The sequence below is a fragment of the Aegilops tauschii genome, chromosome 7 (genome assembly GCF_002575655.3).
Source record: "Aegilops tauschii subsp. strangulata cultivar AL8/78 chromosome 7, Aet v6.0, whole genome shotgun sequence".
Classification (NCBI taxonomy): Eukaryota; Viridiplantae; Streptophyta; class Magnoliopsida; order Poales; family Poaceae; genus Aegilops; species Aegilops tauschii.
This window is the reverse complement of record NC_053041.3, coordinates 382,884,806-382,903,469: the sequence shown is the minus strand read 5'-3', so window position 1 is coordinate 382,903,469 and position 18,664 is coordinate 382,884,806.

Genomic DNA, 18,664 nt, shown 5'->3' with positions numbered 1-18,664 from the left:
AATCCTGGGTAATAGTGGTGAAGAAACCTAAATTTAATAAAATGATTAAGTGTTCAAAATAATTAAAACTGTAGGTTAAATAATAAAATAAATGCCTTTTGAATTTTATAAAATATTAAACTATTTTAGTTGGGGTAAGAATTAATGTGGCGGTAGTTTATTTAAAAGTACCAATTTAGGTGTTAGTGATAAGTTTTACTAAAACTAAAATAAATTGTAACTAAAATAAAATAGGAAAGAATAAATAAAAATAAAGTAATAAAAAAACAAACCCCCTGGCCCACTGGGCCACGGCCCAGCGGGCCACCAGACCACCAGGCCGGCCCACTCCCGCACGCCCGTTGGCCTATTTGGCCAACCACCCGAAACCCTAACCCCTCTCCCCACGATCCCCATTCCGCCCCAATCGCGTGATCTGGATCGGGCGAGTGCCCCGATCCCATCGCCCCCATCGGCCTCGTCCCGACCGCGCCGCCTCTCCTCGGCGACCGCACCGCCCACTCCTCGACACCGGCGCCCGTCCTCGGCGCCGCCTCACCTCGCCGTCGTCGCCTCGCCCCGTCACCGACCCCGAGGCCGCCGGATCAAGCCGCGCCCCACCGCCTGGACACCGTCGCCCCAAGTCGCCGCCACACGACGCCGGCGCCCTCTACACTGCCGCACATCGCTCGCTACCGCGTCTCCCCGAGCCCACTGCCGTCCCCTACGCGCTGCTGTGAGCCCCCGCTGATTCCCCTCCTTCCCCCTCGTCTCTGTCATCGTAGGTGGCCGCGTGCGCCGTTGGCCTTCGGCCGTGCTCCCGTGCATCCCGCGACGCCGCTGCCGTCGCCGCCTCCTAGTGCTTCTGCCGCCCCCCCGCACCGTCCATCGTGACCCCGCCCCTGGCCTTGTCTCCGGCCGCCGCGCCCACCTGCTGCTCTGCCTAGCGCCGCGCCCGTCCGTCCGCTGTCTGGCCGCATCGGCGGTCGTCCTCGTCGGCCCCGACCGCGGCCCCTGCCCGCCGACCAGCACCGGCCGCTCCTGCTGTGGCCACGGCCATGCCCCTGGGCGTGCGCCCATGCGGGCTGCGCTCGCACCCCAGGAGGCTTCGCCCGAACCCGCGCGCTCGTTAAAGCCCAGGGGCCTATGACAACGGGGCCCCACGCCCCCCTGTTTACTAAAAAAATGTAAAAACAATTTATACTAATAAAAATAATTAATTAATTAGTTAAACGGTTAATTAACTTAATTAATTAAGCTTAATTAGGGTGACCACCTAGTTTAGATAACTAAACTGTTAGAGTAGACTAAAACAGTCAATGACAGGAGGGCCCCACCCCTGTTGACCAGTCAAACGTTGACTGGTCAACTGGGACCCCCCTGGACCCACATGTCACCCTTTGGTACACTTCTATGTACACAAGGCTGGGTACACCTAGCAATTTCCTGTTTATTTTCAAATTAATAATAATTTCTAGAATATTGATAAACCTTTGAAAAATCATATAAATTAATCCGTATCTCGGATGAAAATACTTTCTACATGAAAGTTGCTCAGAACGACGAGACGAATCCGGATACGCAGTCCGTTCGTTCACCACACATCCCTAGCATAGCAAACACGCAACTTTCCCCCTCCGGTTCATCTGTTCGAAAACGCGAAACGCCGAGGATACTTTCCTGGATGTTTCTCCCCTTCGTCGGTATCGCCTACTACCGCGTTATTGCACACCTAGCACCGCGTATTGCCATGTTACGCTTTGTGATGCTTTGATTTCTTTGTTATTTATTGTGTTCCCCCTCCGTTACTTCTTTCCGGTAGACCCCGAGACTGCCGGCGACTCCAGTTCGACTACGGAGTTGACGACCCTTCCTTGCCAAAGCAACCAGGCAAGCCCCCCCCTTGATCACCAGATATCGCCTATTCTTCTCTATACTGCTTGCATTAGAATAGTGTAGCATGTTACTGCTTTCGGTTAATCCTATTCTGATGCATAGCCTGTCATTGTTGCTACAGTTGTTACCCTTACCTGCCATCCTACTGCTTAGTATAGGATGCTAGTGTTCCATCAGTGGCCCTACACTCTTGTCCATCTGCCATGCTATACTACTGGGCCGTGATCACTTCGGGAGGTGATCACGGGTATATACTATATACTTTATATACATGACACATGTGGTGACTAAAGTCGGGTCGGCTCGTTGAGTACCCGCAAGTGATTCTGATGAGGGGGCTGAATGGACAGGTGGCTCCATCCCGGTACAGGTGGGCCTGGGTTCCTGACGGCCCCCGACTGTTACTTTGTGGCGGAGCGACAGGGCAGGTTGAGACCACCCAGGAGAGAGGTGGGCCTGGCCCTGGTCGGCGTTCACGGATACTTAACACGCTTAACGAGATCTTGGTATTTGATCTGAGTCTGGCCATTTGGTCTATACGCACTAACCAACTACGCGGGAACAGTTATGGGCACTCGGCGTCGTGGTATCAGCCGAAGCTGTTTTTGACGTCAGCGACTGAGTGGCGCGCGCCGCATTGGACCGTAAGCTCGCGCTTGTATTAAGGGGGCTAGGTCTGCTTCCGGCCGCGTACGCAACATGCAGGTGTGCAATGGGCGATGGGCCCAGACCCCTGCGCGCATAGGATTTAGACCGGCGTGCTGACCTCTCTGTTGAGCCTAGGTGGGGCCGCGACGTGTTGATCTTTCGAGGCCGGGCATGACCCAGAAAAGTGTGTCCGGCCAAATGGGATCGAGCGTGTTGGGTTATGTGGTGCACCCCTGCAGGGAAGTTTATCTATTCGAATAGCCGTGTCCCTCGGTAAAAGGACGACCCGGAGTTGTACCTTGACCTTATGACAACTAGAACTGGATACTTAATAAAACACACCCTTCCAAGTGCCAGATATAACCCGGTGATCGCTCTCTAACAGGGCGACGAGGAGGGGATCGCCGTGTAGGATTATGCTATGCGATGCTACTTGGTGAACTTACCATCTACTCTCTACTACATGCTGCAAGATGGAGGTGGCCAGAAGCGTAGTCTTCGACAGGACTAGCTATCCCCCCTTATTCTGGCATTCTGCAGTTCAGTCCACCGATATGGTCCTTTACACATATACCCATGAATATGTAGTGTAGCTCCTTGCTTGCGAGTACTTTGGATGAGTACTCACGGTTGCTTTTCTCCCTCTTTTCCCCTTTCTATACCTGGTTGTCGCAACCAGATGCTGGAGTCCAGGAGCTAGAGATCCCAAGGATGATTCTACATGGAGTTCGGCTTCGAGGAGTAGTTAGGAGGTCCCAGGCAGGAGGCCTTGCCTTTTCGATCGTTCCTACTTTTGTGCTAGCCTTCTTAAGGCAAACTTGTTTAACTTATGTCTGTACTCAGATATTGTTGCTTCCGCTGACTCGTCTATGATCGAGCATTTGTATTCGAGCCCTCGAGGCCCCTGGCTTGTATTATGATGCTTGTATGACTTATTTATGTTGTAGAGTTGTCTTGTGATATCTTCTCGTGAGTCCCTGATCTTGATCGTACACATTTGCGTGCATGATTAGTGTACGGTCAAATCGGGGGCGTCACAAGTTGGTATCAGAGCCAATTGCCTGTAGGAATCCCCCTTTCCAACTCCTTGGCCGAAGTCGAGTCTAGACATTGCAAAAACTTTTACTAACATGGCTGTGTGTCTTACGGGCCCACGTCGCCATTGGGTGGTATTAGGATCTTTTACTCCTTGTCTATACTCTGGGACACTGATCTCTCTTCTATTCGGGTTAAGTGAATTTTGCTAAATCTAACATTAGGATCTCGTTATCACTTTCACCCGGAGAGCCCCTTATTACTGATGATCGTCTGCTGCACGTGAAGACCCTGAAGATACTCTCTGCTGATAACCCGAGAACTTGTGTTCATCGCTTTTGCAATTCCCTTTCATCGATAAACTCCTATGGATAACCGCGTATACTCGCCATTCATACAATGTTTCCCAGTTGATCTTATTATTACAAGATACCCCGAAATTATCTCTGTTGTTCCGAGAATCCTTGAGCTTACTGCCTTGCTGTTCTTTGTCACCTGAATACCCCTACGGATAATTCTCGCACTTACCGAGTATCCGCTCATCCCCAGTTGATTCAAGTATTTCACAAAAGTGTTCAAAATACCATTCGATCTTCCGAAAATCCTCAAGAGCCTTTTTGCTCTTGAAATTCTTGCTTACTTGCATTATGATTAATCTTAAGTTTCGTAATCTTATTGGCATCTCTTGTCATTATCATTTTGAGTTCGTTGATTCAATTTGTTGCGAATGCTCGCAATCCTCAATCAGATCCTAGAATTCATCCTTCCAGCTTAGACGTCATTTGAAACGTGAGCTGGTTCTCGCCAATCAAATTGTCGTCGATTGTGCCCCTATGTCTATTGAACTTATCCATCCTTGATCAGAGCGTCTGTTTCTGATCCTTCGCTTTGTAAATCATAATTCCTTTGCAATTGAGCTCTAAGTTACTTAGTTGTTTCTATAATCCAAGGTCTTTGCATTGATTCTTCCTCGGATTGTGTGCCGATACTCACCTCAGATCCTTTATGGACCATCAGAACCTTGTTGGATTTTATCCGACAACGTCCTTCATATTCAATCACTTTGGAAGTTCTTTCCCTGATACATAATGCCTTTGGTAAATCCTATTCCTTGATTTGGCCAACCATGCTCTGCTTTCGAGCTGGTGATATTTACTATTGAAGCTTGTGGTATATGTTTCCATGATGCCCCGATGGGTTGAACCTATGCCTTCCATAATATGTGTGAACTCGAAAGATTTCATGAGTCATACTCTTCTGGTATTTTGCCAGATAAAATTTTCAACACTGCAACTTCATCAAACGCGAGAAGTGAATGAAAGGTTATGCATTGAAGAGGTGGGAGTCGACCTTGAACTTTGCGTTCATGCCCATGGACACGATGTAGCTCTTATCATTAAAGCTTCTCTTAAATTAATTATTCCCTTGGTATAAGTTCATCTTATATCTGGGATCTGGCCTTTTGCAATCGTGGTTCCGACCATGTTCTCCTTTAAATACCATTTCTCGTACAAGTTAAGCACTTGTCTTCTACAGAGCAATACCCCAGTCCAACCTCTACTTTGGTTTGTCGTCAAGTATTACCCCCTGGTATCTCCAGATTATCACGGAACTGCATAACTTATTATGAGTTCTCCATCAAGCGCTACATTCTCATTGATTCCAATTTCTCACGGGCTTCGAGTTTTTAAACACTCAAAACCACCGATAACTGAATCGAGTCCGCACTGCGATTAAACAACTCTTAGTAATCTTCTTTACTTATGAGTTTGTACCCGATCACGTCATTCCTAGCCTGATTGGCTACATCATTATCGTGCTGAATTTTAACTGTGCTACCTGGACCTTCCCAGCGCACAAATTTCGACAGTGAGCTAATCTTGCATCAATCTTCCTCGTCATATCACTTCTCCTTGAACAGCAAACTTGATTTCGAGTTTGTGTCCTAACCGTGGTTCCAATAACCTTTCGCTTTCATCATTCCTTTGACTTGATGTCATCGTCGATCAATTACATCTTCTTGAAAACCTCTCGACAAATTTGTCGAGATCATTGTCAACAATTTGACTTCTTCCAAGTTGTGTGTTGAAATTTAGGATGAGAAATACCATCCTTGCCCCTCGATGAATTGTGTTATCACCGACAACATTCTTGCCTCCCCCCAACACAAACTTGTTCATATTTTGTGTTGTATCTTGATTTCCCTGCTATCCAACTTATGTTATGTTCTACCGTGGAGTATTACCATCTTTGATGTCAAGAATGTCGTGAGCATTATTCCACCTCTTAAGAATTCTTGGTACAGTGATACTTCTCGCCATCACCATTCTTTCTTGGTCCCCGTGTTGTTTCTAAACGAAATACCGACAAATGGTCTGTGATGTGTAAATTCTAAACTTCTAGCAACCCTATTGCTTTGAAGTTATTGGTCTATAGTTTCATTCTACGTCTATGGCTTAATGAATCATCATTCGAACATTGATCGTGCTACCTAGCCCATATTTCGGGTGCACATTTCAACCAATGTTTAACCGTGTATGTTTTCCTCGAGCATACATCATTAAGTCATTCGATCTAGTTAGTGTTATCTCCTTGTTCACATAGTTGTGGAAATCCATCTTTTGGAAATCTCAATGGATTGTCGCTGAGTCAATCAGTCACCTCCTCACCTCTCCTTGATTTAATGATGAACCCTTGTTCGGAACTCGCTTCCATAGTTCATCTCCCGAGAATCTTCGATGTCGTTCCGACAATTTGTGTTGCACCTTTCTTCTCAGGCATCCCGAGTCTGAGTTATCCTGACACCAATCAGATCTGAATCTCGGTCAGATATGATGGTTGGAACATATTTCCAAGAGTTATAACATTGGTCTATTTATGACCCGGTAAGGTGATGTCATGCCTAACACACCTGGCCGGAGGACCTATTGTTATAAGTTTCCCTTTTTAGCAAGGTTAGCTATTCTTCCATGAGGAAATTGTAAGAGTTACTCTATAAGTTGTTCCTGATGGATCCTTTGTGTATCCATAGCCTGATCTTACCTAATGACCAGGTCAATGCTATCTCGAAGCATGTCTGTGGTACTCCGATCTTCAATAAAAACATTTGAAGCACAATGCTAAATTTTCGTTATCAATTATTCAAACACCGTTGTTTGGGTAATGTCATGAACTTCCTCTTCCCTAACCTAAATGGTTCTCTTCTAACCATTGTCCTTGGGAAGGATATACCCCTGAAATATGTGTTTAAACACATTTTCCTTTCCATTGTTCTGTTTAATCTGATAATCATATTTTCCTTTCCATTGGTTGGTTTAACGTTTCTGGTGATCATTATGATCTAAGCAGTATTAATTCCCTGCTTGTGCAAACACCTCGGTGTACAACTCTGTCAGTAAGACCCTGTTACTATTGTTGGTGACATTTCGGTAACCACCGATGGATGAGAACTTTGCCTAATGGTCCGCCTCGTTTCAACGAGCAGGAAAATGGTTCTCTTCGTCCCTCGCCCTTGGTACCGACGATGTTGCTGACATATAACTGACAGGCTACCCTCTGACATGCCTTGCTATCATGATCGTGCAAGATGTCACCGCCCTTCCTACTTTTAACCCACATGGTGGGCCCATAACCCACAGTTCCACAGGATCGAAACCTGACTCTCCTATACACCCTGTTGTCGAAGTTATTCCTCGAGCTTGACTCGTATGTAATTCACGGACCACCGTCCTACTAATCTATACTGGCATTAGACATAATACTTATTCCGTTTGCTTTGAACCCCTTTCACACTTTGTTTCAGGCTTCGAACGATTGCCTACCCGTTTGAAACTTCTCATGGTACTTTCTTACTTGCTCTCGGCTTTTTCTTAAGATTTAGTTCGAGAGTTACTTTCCGCCACCTTCCCCGATGATATTGACCAGATAGTCAACCTTGCAGAGGTCCGTTCTTCCAGAATACCCCCCTTACTCTGTTGTAAGTACGATGGAGATCCCGAAGAAAGGATGACGACTTGATCATGGTGACTTGAAGCAGAGTAATGAAGACATCAACGAAAGGGATTAACCTCTTCAAAAGGGCAGCCAAGACCGACAAGACTCGTTAGGTTTTCGCTACCAGCACTTTTTCCCCCTTACTCCACCGCTTAAATCTCGGGACGAGATTTCTTGTAGTGGAGGAGAATTGTGACGCCCGGGTAATCAAGCTACAGTAACCCTCTGGTAATGATGCCACGTCACCACAATTACTGTTGCTAATCTCCTGCTAGTTTAAAACCGATCCAAATTCAAATTTAAGATCAAGTCGAACAGTTAAAGTTTTCAAAAGTGAAAACTAAAATGTTGTAAATGTGTTAAATAAATCCTGGGTAATAGTGGTGAAGAAACCTAAATTTAATAAAATGATTAAGTGTTCAAAATAATTAAAACTGTAGGTTAAATAATAAAATAAATGCCTTTTGAATTTTATAAAATATTAAACTATTTTAGTTGGGGTAAGAATTAATGTGGCAGTAGTTTATTTAAAAGTACCAATTTAGGTGTTAGTGATAATTTTTACTAAAACTAAAATAAATTGTAACTAAAATAAAATAGGAAAGAATAAATAAAAATATAGGAAATAAAATAAAGTAAGAAAAAAACAAACAAACCCCCTGGCCCACTGGGCCACGGCCCAGCAGGCCACCAGACCACCAGGCCGGCCCACTCCCGCACGCCCGTTGGCCTATTTGGCCAACCCCCCGAAACCCTAACCCCTCTCCCCACGATCCCCATTCCCCCCCCATCGCGTGATCTGGATCGGGCGAGTGCCCCAATCCCATCGCCCCCATCGGCCTTGTCCCGACCGCGCCGCCTCTCCTCGGCGACCGCGCCACCCACTCCTCGACGCCGGCGCCCGTCCTCGGCGCCGCCTCACCTCGCCGTCGTTGCCTCGCCCCGTCACCGACCGCGAGGCCGCCGGATCGAGCCGCGCCCCACCGCCTGGACACCGTCGCCCCAAGTCGCCGCCACACGACGCCGGCGCCCTCTACACCGCCGCACATCGCTCGCTACCGCGTCTCCCCGAGCCCACTGCCGTCCCCTACGCTCTGCTGTGAGCCCCCGCTGATTCCCCCTCCTTCCCCCTCGTCTCTATCGTCGTAGGTGGCCGCGTGCGCCGTTGGCCTTCGGCCATGCTCCCGTGCATCCCGCGACGCCGCTGCCGTCGCCACCTCCTAGTGCTTCTGCCGCCCCCCGCACCGTCCATCGTGATCCCGCCCCTGGCCTTGTCTCCAGCCGCCGCGCCCACCTGCTGCTCTGCCTAGCGCCGCGCCCGTCCGTCCGCTGTCTGGCCGCATCGGCGGTCATCCTCGTCGGCCCCGCCCGCGGCCCCTGCCCGCCGACCAGCACCGGCCGCTCCTGCTGTGGCCACGGCCATGCCCCTGGGTGTGCGCCCATGCGGGCTGCGCTCGCACCACAGGAGGCTTCGCCCGAACCCGCGCGCTCGTTAAAGCCCAGGGGCCTATGACAACGGGGCCCCACGCCCCCCTGTTTACTAAAAAATGTAAAAACAATTTATACTAATAAAAATAATTAATTAATTAGTTAAACGGTTAATTAGCTTAATTAATTAAGCTTAATTAGGGTGACCACCTAGTTTAGATAACTAAACTGTTAGAGTAGACTAAAACAGTCAATGACAGGAGGGCCGCACCCCTGTTGACCAGTCAAACATTGACTGGTCAACTGGGACCCCCCTGGACCCACATGTCACCCTTTGGTACACTTCTATGTACACAAGGCTGGGTACACCTAGCAATTTCCTGTTTATTTTCAAATTAATAATAATTTCTAGAATATTGATAAACCTTTGAAAAATCATATAAATTAATCCGTATCTCGGCTGAAAATACTTTCTACATGAAAGTTGCTCAGAACGACGAGACAAATCCGGATACGCAGCCCGTTCGTTCACCACACATCCCTAGCATAGCAAACACGCAACTTTCCCCCTCCGGTTCATCTGTTCGAAAACGCGAAACGCCGGGGATACTTTCCCGGATGTTTCTCCCCTTCGTCGGTATCGCCTACTACCGCGTTAGGGCACACCTAGCACCGCGTATTGCCATGTTACGCTTTGTGATGCTTTGATTTCTTTGTTATTTATTGTGTTCCCCCTCTGTTACTTCTTTCCGGTAGACCCCGAGACTGCCGGCGACCCCAGTTCGACTACGGAGTTGACAACCCTTCCTTGCCAAAGCAACCAGGCAAGCCCCCCCCTTGATCACCAGATATCGCCTATTCTTCTCTATACTGCTTGCATTAGAATAGTGTAGCATGTTACTGCTTTCGGTTAATCCTACTCTGATGCATAGCCTGTCATTGTTGCTACAGTTGTTACCCTTACCTGCCATCGTACTGCTTAGTATAGGATGCTAGTGTTCCATCAGTGGCCCTACACTCTTGTTCGTCTGCCATGCTATACTACTGGGCCGTGATCACTTCGGGAGGTGATCACGGGTATATACTATATACTTTATATACATGACACATGTGGTGACTAAAGTCGGGTCGGCTCGTTGAGTACCCGCAAGTGATTCTGATGAGGGGGCTGAATGGACAGGTGGCTCCATCCCGGTAGAGGTGGGCCTGGGTTCCTGACGGCCCCCGACTGTTACTTTGTGGCGGAGCGACAGGGCAGGTTGAGACCACCTAGGAGAGAGGTGGGCCTGGCCCTGGTCGGCGTTCGCGGATACTTAACATGCTTAACGAGATCTTGGTATTTGATCTGAGTCTGGCCATTTGGTCTATACGCACTAACCAACTACGCGGGAACAGTTATGGGCACTCGGTGTCGTGGTATTAGCCGAAGCTCTTTTTGACATCAGCGACTGAGTGGCGCGCGCCGCATTGGACCGTAAGCTCGCGCTTGTATTAAGGGGGCTAGGTTTGCTTCCGTCCGCGTACGCAACGTGCAGGTGTGCAATGGGCGATGGGCCCAGACCCCTGCGCGCATAGGATTTAGACCGGCGTGCTGACCTCTCTGTTGAGCCTAGGTGGGGCGGCGACGTGTTGATCTTCCGAGGCCGTGCATGACCCAGAAAAGTGTGTCCGGCCAAATGGGATCGAGCGTGTTGGGTTATGTGGTGCACCCCTGCAGGGAAGTTTATCTATTCGAATAGCCGTGTCCCTCGGTAAAAGGACGACCCGGAGTTGTACCTTGACCTTATGACAACTAGAACTGGATACTTAATAAAACACACCCTTCCAAGTGCCAGATATAACCCGGTGATCGCTCTCTAACAGGGCGACGAGGAGGGGATCGCCGGGTAGGATTATGCTATGCGATGCTACTTGGTGAACTTACCATCTACTCTCTACTACATGCTGCAAGATGGAGGTGGCCAGAAGCGTAGTCTTCGACAGGACTAGCTATCCCCCCTTATTCTGGCATTCTGCAGTTCAGTCCACCGATATGGTCCTTTACACATATACCCATGCATATGTAGTGTAGCTCCTTGCTTGCGAGTACTTTGGATGAGTACTCACGTTTGCTTTTCTCCCTCTTTTCCCCCTTCTATACCTGGTTGTCGCAACCAGATGCTAGAGTCCAGGAGCTAGAGATCCCGAGGATGATTCTACATGGAGTTCGGCTTCGAGGAGTAGTTAGGAGGTCCCAGGCAGGAGGCCTTGCGTTTTCGATCGTTGCTACTTTTGTGCTAGCCTTCTTAAGGCAAAATTGTTTAACTTATGTCTGTACTCAGATATTGTTGCTTCCGCTAACTCGTCTATGATCGAGCATTTGTATTCGAGCCCTCGAGGCCCCTGGCTTGTATTATGATGCTTGTATGACTTATTTATGTTGTAGAGTTGTGTTGTGATATCTTCCCGTGAGTCCCTGATCTTGATCGTACACATTTGCGTGCATGATTAGTGTACGGTCAAATCAGGGGCGTCACATTGGGGGAGTTGATACGTCCATTTTGCATCATGTTTTCTTACTGTTATCTATAATGTTTTTATCCATAATAATGCTTTTTGGAGTAATTCTAATGCCTTTTCTCTCATAATAGGCAAGGTATACACAAAGAGGGAAAATTCCGGCAGCTCGAAATCTGGACCTAAAAAAGCTACGTCAGGCTATCTATTCTGCACAACTCCAAATGAGCTGAAACTTCACGAGGATTTTTTATAGAATATATAAGAATTATTGGAGCAAATAACTACCAGAGGGGGCCCACCAGGTGGGCACAACCCACCTGGGCGCGCCAGGGAGCCCAGGCGCGCCGTGGTAGGTTGTGCTCACCCAGGCCCACCTCCGGTGCCCATCTTCTGGTATATAGCTCATTTTGACCTAGAAAAAAATAAGGAGAGGACATTCGGGATGGAGCACCGCTGCCTCGAGGCGGAACTTGGGCAGGAGCGATCCCGCCGGGGGAACTTCCCTCCCGGAGGGGGAAATCATCGTCATCATCATCACCGACAACTCTCCCATCTTGGGGAGGGCAATCTCCATCAACATCTTCAACAACACCATCTCATCTCAAAACCTAGTTCATCTCTTGTGTTCAATCTTGTTACCGGAACTATAGATTAGTGCTTGTGGGTGACTAGTAGTGTTGATTACATCTTGTAGTTGATTACTATATGGTTTATTTGGTGGAAGATTATATGTTCAGATCCAATATGCTATTTAATACTCCTCTGATCATGAGCATGTTTATCATTTGTGAGTAGTTACCTTTGTTCTTGAGGTCACGGGAGAAATCATGTTGCAAGTAATCATGTGAAGTTGATATGTGTTCGATATTTTGATAGTATGTATGTTGTCATTCCCATAGTGGTGTCATGTGAACATTGACTACATGACACTTCACCATATTTGGGCCTAAGGGAATGCATTGTGGAGTAGCAATTAGATGATGGGTTGCGAGAGTGACAGAAGCTTAAACCCCAGTTTATGCGTTATTCCATAAGGGACCGATTGGATCCAAAAGTTTAATGCTATGGTTAGAATTTATTCTTAATACTTTTCTCGTAGTTGCGGATGCTTACGGGAGGGTTAATCATAAGTAGGAGGTTTGTTCAAGTAAGAATAACACCTAAGCACCGGTCCACCCACATACCAAATTATCAAAGTAGCGAACAAAAATCGAACCAACATGATGAAAGTGACTAGATGAAATTCCCGTGTACCCTCAAGAACGATTTGCTTATTATAAGAGACCATTTTGGCCTGTACTTTGCCTCAAAAGGATTGGGCTAACTTGCTGCACTTTTGTTACTACTATCGTTACTTGCTCGTTACAAATTGTCTTGCTATCAAACTACTCCACTACTTACAGTTTCAGCACTTGCAGACATTACCTTACTGAAAACCACTTTTCATTTCCTTCTGCTCCTCGTTGGGTTCGAAACTCTTACTTATCGAAAAGAGCTAAAATTGATCCCCTATACTTGTGGGTCATCAGCCGCCAAGCCCTGTTCTTACTCGGGAGGGCGGATCTGGAGTCCGTTCGGGGCTCCGAAGAGGGGAAATCGTCGCCATCGCCATCGTCATCATCAACCATCCTCCATCACCAATTTCATGATGCTCACCGCCATGCATGAGTAATCTCATCGTAGGCTTGCTGGACGGTGATGGGTTGGATGAGATTTACCATGTAATCGAGTTAGTTTTGTTAGGGTTTGATCCCTAGTATCCACTATGTTCTCAGATTGATGTTGCTATGACTTTGCTATGCCTAATGCTTGTCACTAGGGCCCGAGTGCCATGATTTCAGATCAGAACCTATTATGTTTTCATGAATATATTTGAGTTCTTGATCCCATCTTGCAAGTTATAGTCCCCTACTACGTGTTATGATCCGGCAACCCCGAAGTGACAATAGTCGGGACACTTCCCGATGATGACCGTAGTTTGAGGAGTTCATGTATTCACTAAGTGCTAATGCTTTGGTCTGGTACTCTATTAAAAGGAGGCCTTAATATCCCTTAATTTCCAATTGGACCCCGCTACCACGGGAGGGTAGGACAAAAGATGTCATGCAAGTTCTTTTCCATAAGCACGTATGACTATATTCAGAATACATGCCTACATTATATTGATGATTTGGAGCTAGTTCTGTGTCACCCTATGTTATAACCGTTGCATGATGAATGCCATCCGACATAATTATCCATCATTGATCCATTGCCTATGAGCTTGTTTCATATTGATCTTTGCTTCGTCACTTTTCCGTTGTCACTGTTACCATTGCTACAAAACTGCTACTGTTACTTTTGCCACTGTTAGTGTTACTTCCATACTACTTTGCTACTAAATATTTTGCTGCAGATATTAAGTCTTTCAGGTGTGGTTGAATTGACAACTCAGCTGCTAATACTTGAGAATATTCTTTGGCTCCCCTTGTGTCGAATCAATAAATTTGGGTTGAATACTCTACCCTCGAAAACTGTTGCGATCCCCTATACTTGTGGGTTATCATTATGCTACTGTTATGGTTGTGTTTTGGTGTTTTAATTTGTGTTTGTGCCAAGTAAAGCCTTTGGGTTGCTTTGATTCTGTGCAAAACACAAACTTTTGCGTCTAGTAGTAGAATTGTTAAAATTTTCTAGAGCGTGATAAAACTATGATTTTTTTTAAATATGATTGATATCCAAATTTCCCACGTTGTCCTAATTTTTCAGAATTTTTGGAGTTACAGAAGTACGGTCATTGTTCAAATTATTACAAATCGTTCAATTTTTGACGGGTTCTGTTTTCTTTGTGTTGTTTTCTTGTTTTCATGAACCTATGGATTGTATCGGGGGGGGGGGGTATAAGCCATGCTGAATTTAGAATACAGTAGGTATAACGCAATAATAAAATATGAATCGGTTTACAACAGTACCTAAAGTAGTGATGCAGAGCATCCCTCATTCATCCCCATGGACATTCCGTCACCACTACAAGTACGAAGAGTACCAATGACAAGAGTCCATGCACGTGTCATCGAAAGCGAGGTTAACTCTTTCCTCTTCGAATTTCATTCAGATTCACATGAGAGTTGGGTTCCACATCAAATGGATACATTGTGCATTCTTAGGTACCAAGGAGAAGCCGTGAGGAGGCATGGAGGGATCACCATGTCCACATGGAGCCCCAAGGAGAAGAAGGAACTCCCAGAAGCGGAATAGCGGAGGCCTCGGACCACCACGGGTGCCCGGCCTCCTATGCCCTGGGTGCCCGGACCCCCGGCCCCAAAGGGCGCGGCCCCACTGTCCACCCCGGGTGCCCGGCCTTCTACTCCCCGACGACCCCGGGTGCCCGGACCACTTTACTCCGGGTGCCCAGACTCCACCGAAAGTGCCTGCGTGCATCTTGGGCTAAATGACCCTTGTACCCCCGTTTTCCTCTTATTTCGTCCCTAGACTATAAGTGCTCTTCCCCTAGCTCATTAGAGAGGATAGAAAAGTATATGTGAGATATTGAGAGAGCTTTGCTCATCTTCCTCCTCTTGGAGATCATGACCTCCTAAGGGAGAAGATCCTCTTGTGGATATCAATACCTCCTCTTGGAGCAGGATCCCCATCATAGGATCATCAAGACCTCTTTCCTTATACGATTGGGATGAACTTGTTAGCTCTTGTATCTTCTTGTGTTGGATTTGGACCTTTGTATCTCTCTTTGTGTGATTGGATCTAGCACATGTGTGATTGGATCAAGTCAATTTGAGTGTTTCTCTTGTTTTTGCCCTTTGTGTTCTTCTTGTTCTTAGGGTTTTCCCGTCCAATTCGTGAAAGATCTCCATCTATGGTTCCACCCTAAAACATCTTGGTATAATGAGCCATGGTTTCTCACGAAATTGGAGCCCACCTTCTTGTTCTCTAGCCTAATTTTGTTTAGTTCTTCCCCAATTTCGAGAATTCCCCACAAAAAATAGCCCCAATTTTTTTTTGTGATTTGTTGGTTTGATGATGTTTTGTTGGATTTGATCCATGGATTTGCTTGGTTTCAAGTGGATCTAGCATTCCTCCATCCATCTCCACCTTTCCCTCCACGAAATCCACCAATTTCTTCCATTTTTCCACAAATTTCCGCCCAAATCCGTGACCCCCGGGCACCCGGACCTCAAAGCACGGGCACCCGGAACCCCCGGGCAAGTTCCGCCCAACCTCGCTCACCACCCCGGGTGCCCGCACCCCTTACCCCCGGGCACCCGGACCCCCGGGCCACTTTTTCCGCCCAACCCCGCTGACCACCCCGGGTGCCCGCACCTCCGACCCCCGGGCACCCGGACCACCCAGAATCAGCCCACCAACAAAAATCGTTTCAGCCATAACTTTCACTCCCGAAGTCCGATTTTGACGTTCTTTAGCGTTGACTATCTATTGACATCCCCATCCATCTAAATAGGTTCCAACATCATTTGACTCCATCAAATTTTTGGCATTTTGGCATCTTTGCCTAGGCCATCCACCATATCATCCGCAAAACCATCAAAGCTTTCCGCAACCTAACCAATTTTGATCCTTATAGCATTTGTGGTTGCTTGAGTGGTGACTTGAGTCTCCTAAGGTGTTTCAGCTACTTAGGTACGGTTTCTTCTTCATCAACCACCACCACCACTTCCGCATTGCTAACTCCAAAACCACCAAAGCATTCTGCTACCACCATTTGACATTTTCCTTTGAGATTTTGAGTTTGCGATTTTTCCGTTTCCTAGGGTGTTTCGGCTAATGAGGAACGGTTCGACATCGACAACACCGCCTCTCAACTTCGACAAGGATTCGACATCGACCACCTTCACCAATTTGACACCCTAACTGTAAGCAAGAACGGTAACCTCTATATCATCTTGGTATCGTGGTATCCCATCATTTAATATTCCCCTTGCCATTACATTGTTAACCCCTTAGCCCATTTTGCGTCACTTGCCTATCGAGACTAGCCAATGAGTATTGCCGGCAATGTTACTAGTGCACATTAGTGATCATCAATCTACATCTTCCATTGCGTACATACCATATCATATTGGTATCATCTTGGTATCATAGTACCATCCCTTGTGTCACAAGATTGTTCCCGCATATACACAACAACTATCTTGGTTTGTGCATTTCACATAAGTGGCCATACAAAAAAAGAAAAAGAAAATGAGAATAAGCTTTTAAGCAAAAAGAGAGCAAAGAAGCTTGTAAGCAAGAGCCATAGCATTGCCACATTGCATACCATACTACCATATTGATCATCTTGGATCATCGTATGCGGAACACCGGAATATCATACATATATAGCATACTTGGGATAGAAAGTTGATACATTTTGCATCTTATAGGTTGTGCACAAGTGTCGTATCCGCCTATTGAGCAATCGTTCTAGTGTCTCTCTATAGTTGTGCAACACGAGAATTTTCTGTGGATTCCACATTTTGTGCCCATTCCTTGGTTGCACGGCCCCATTTACCTCTTCTTGGAGCAGGATCCCCATCATAGGATCATCAAGACCTCTTTCCTCATACGATTGGGATGAACTAGTTACCTCTTGTATCTTCTTGTGTTGGATTTGGACCTTTGTATCTCTCTTTGTGTGATTGGATCTAGCACATGTGTGATTGGATCAAGTCAATTTGAGTGTTCCTCTTGTTGTCCCCCTTTGTGTTCTTCTTGTTCTTGGGGATTTCCCCTCCAATTCGTGAAAGATCTCCATTTAGGGTTCCACCCTACAACATCTTGGTATAATGAGCCATGGTTTCTCACGAAATTGGAGCCCACCTTCTTGTTCTCTAGCCTAATTTTGTTTAGTTCTTCCCCAATTTCGAGAATTCCCCACCAGAAATAGCCCCAATTTTTTTGATTTGTTGGTTTGATGATGTTTTGTTGGATTTGATCCATGGATTTGCTTAGTTTAAAGTGGATCTAGCCTTCCTCCATCCATCTCCACCTTTCCCTCCACGAAATCCACCAATTTCTTCCATTTTCCCACAAATTTCCACCCAAATTCGTGACCCCCTGGCACCCGGACCTCAAACCCCGGGCACCCGGAACCCCCGGGCAAGTTCCGCCCAACCTCGCTGACCACCCCGGGTGCCCGCACCCCTTTCCCCCGGGCACCCGGACCCTCGGGCCACTTTTTCTACCCAACCCCACTGACCACCCCGGGTGCCCGCAACTCCGACCGCCGGGCACCCGCACCACCGAGAATCAGCTCACCAACAAAAACTGTTTCGCCATAACTTTCACTGCCGAAGTCCGATTTTAATGTTCTTTAGCTCGTTGAGTAGCTATTGACATCCCCCATCCATCTAGATACGTTCCAACATCATTTGACGCCATCAAAATTTTGGCATTTTGGCATCTTTGCCTAGGCCATCCACCATATCATCCGCAAAACCATCATAGCTTTCCGCAACCTAACCCAATTTGATCCTTATAGCATTTGTGGTTGCTTGAGTGGTGACTTGAGTCTCCTAAGGTGTTTCGGCTACTTAGGGACGGTTGCTTCCTCATCAACCACCTCCACTACTTCCGTATTGCTAACTCCGGAACCACCAAAGCATTCCGCTACCACCATTTGACATTTTCCTTCGAGATTTTGAGTTTGCGGTTTTTCCGTTTCCTAGGGTGTTTCGGCTAACTAGGAACGGTTCGAGATCGACAACACCGCCGCTCAACTTCCACAAGGATTCGACTTCGACCACCTTCACCAATTTGACACCCTAACCGTAAGCAAGATCGGTAACCTCTATATCATCTTGGTATCGTGGTATCCCATCATTTAATATTCCCCTTGCCATTACATTGTTAACCCCTTAGCCCATTTTGCGTCACTTGCCTATCGAGACTAGCCATTGAGTATTGCCGGCAACGTTACTTGTGCACATTAGTGATCAGCGATCTACACCTTCCATTGCGTACATACCATATCATATTGGTATCATAGTACCATCCCTTGTGTCACAAGATTGTTCCCGCATATACACAATAGCTATCTTGGTTTGTGCATTTCGCATAAGTGGCCATAGAAAAAAAAGAAAAATAAAAGGAGAATAAGCTTTTAAGCAAAAAGAGAGCAAAGAAGCTTGTAAGCAAGATCCATAGGATCGCCACATTGCATACCATACTACCATATTGATCATCTTGGATC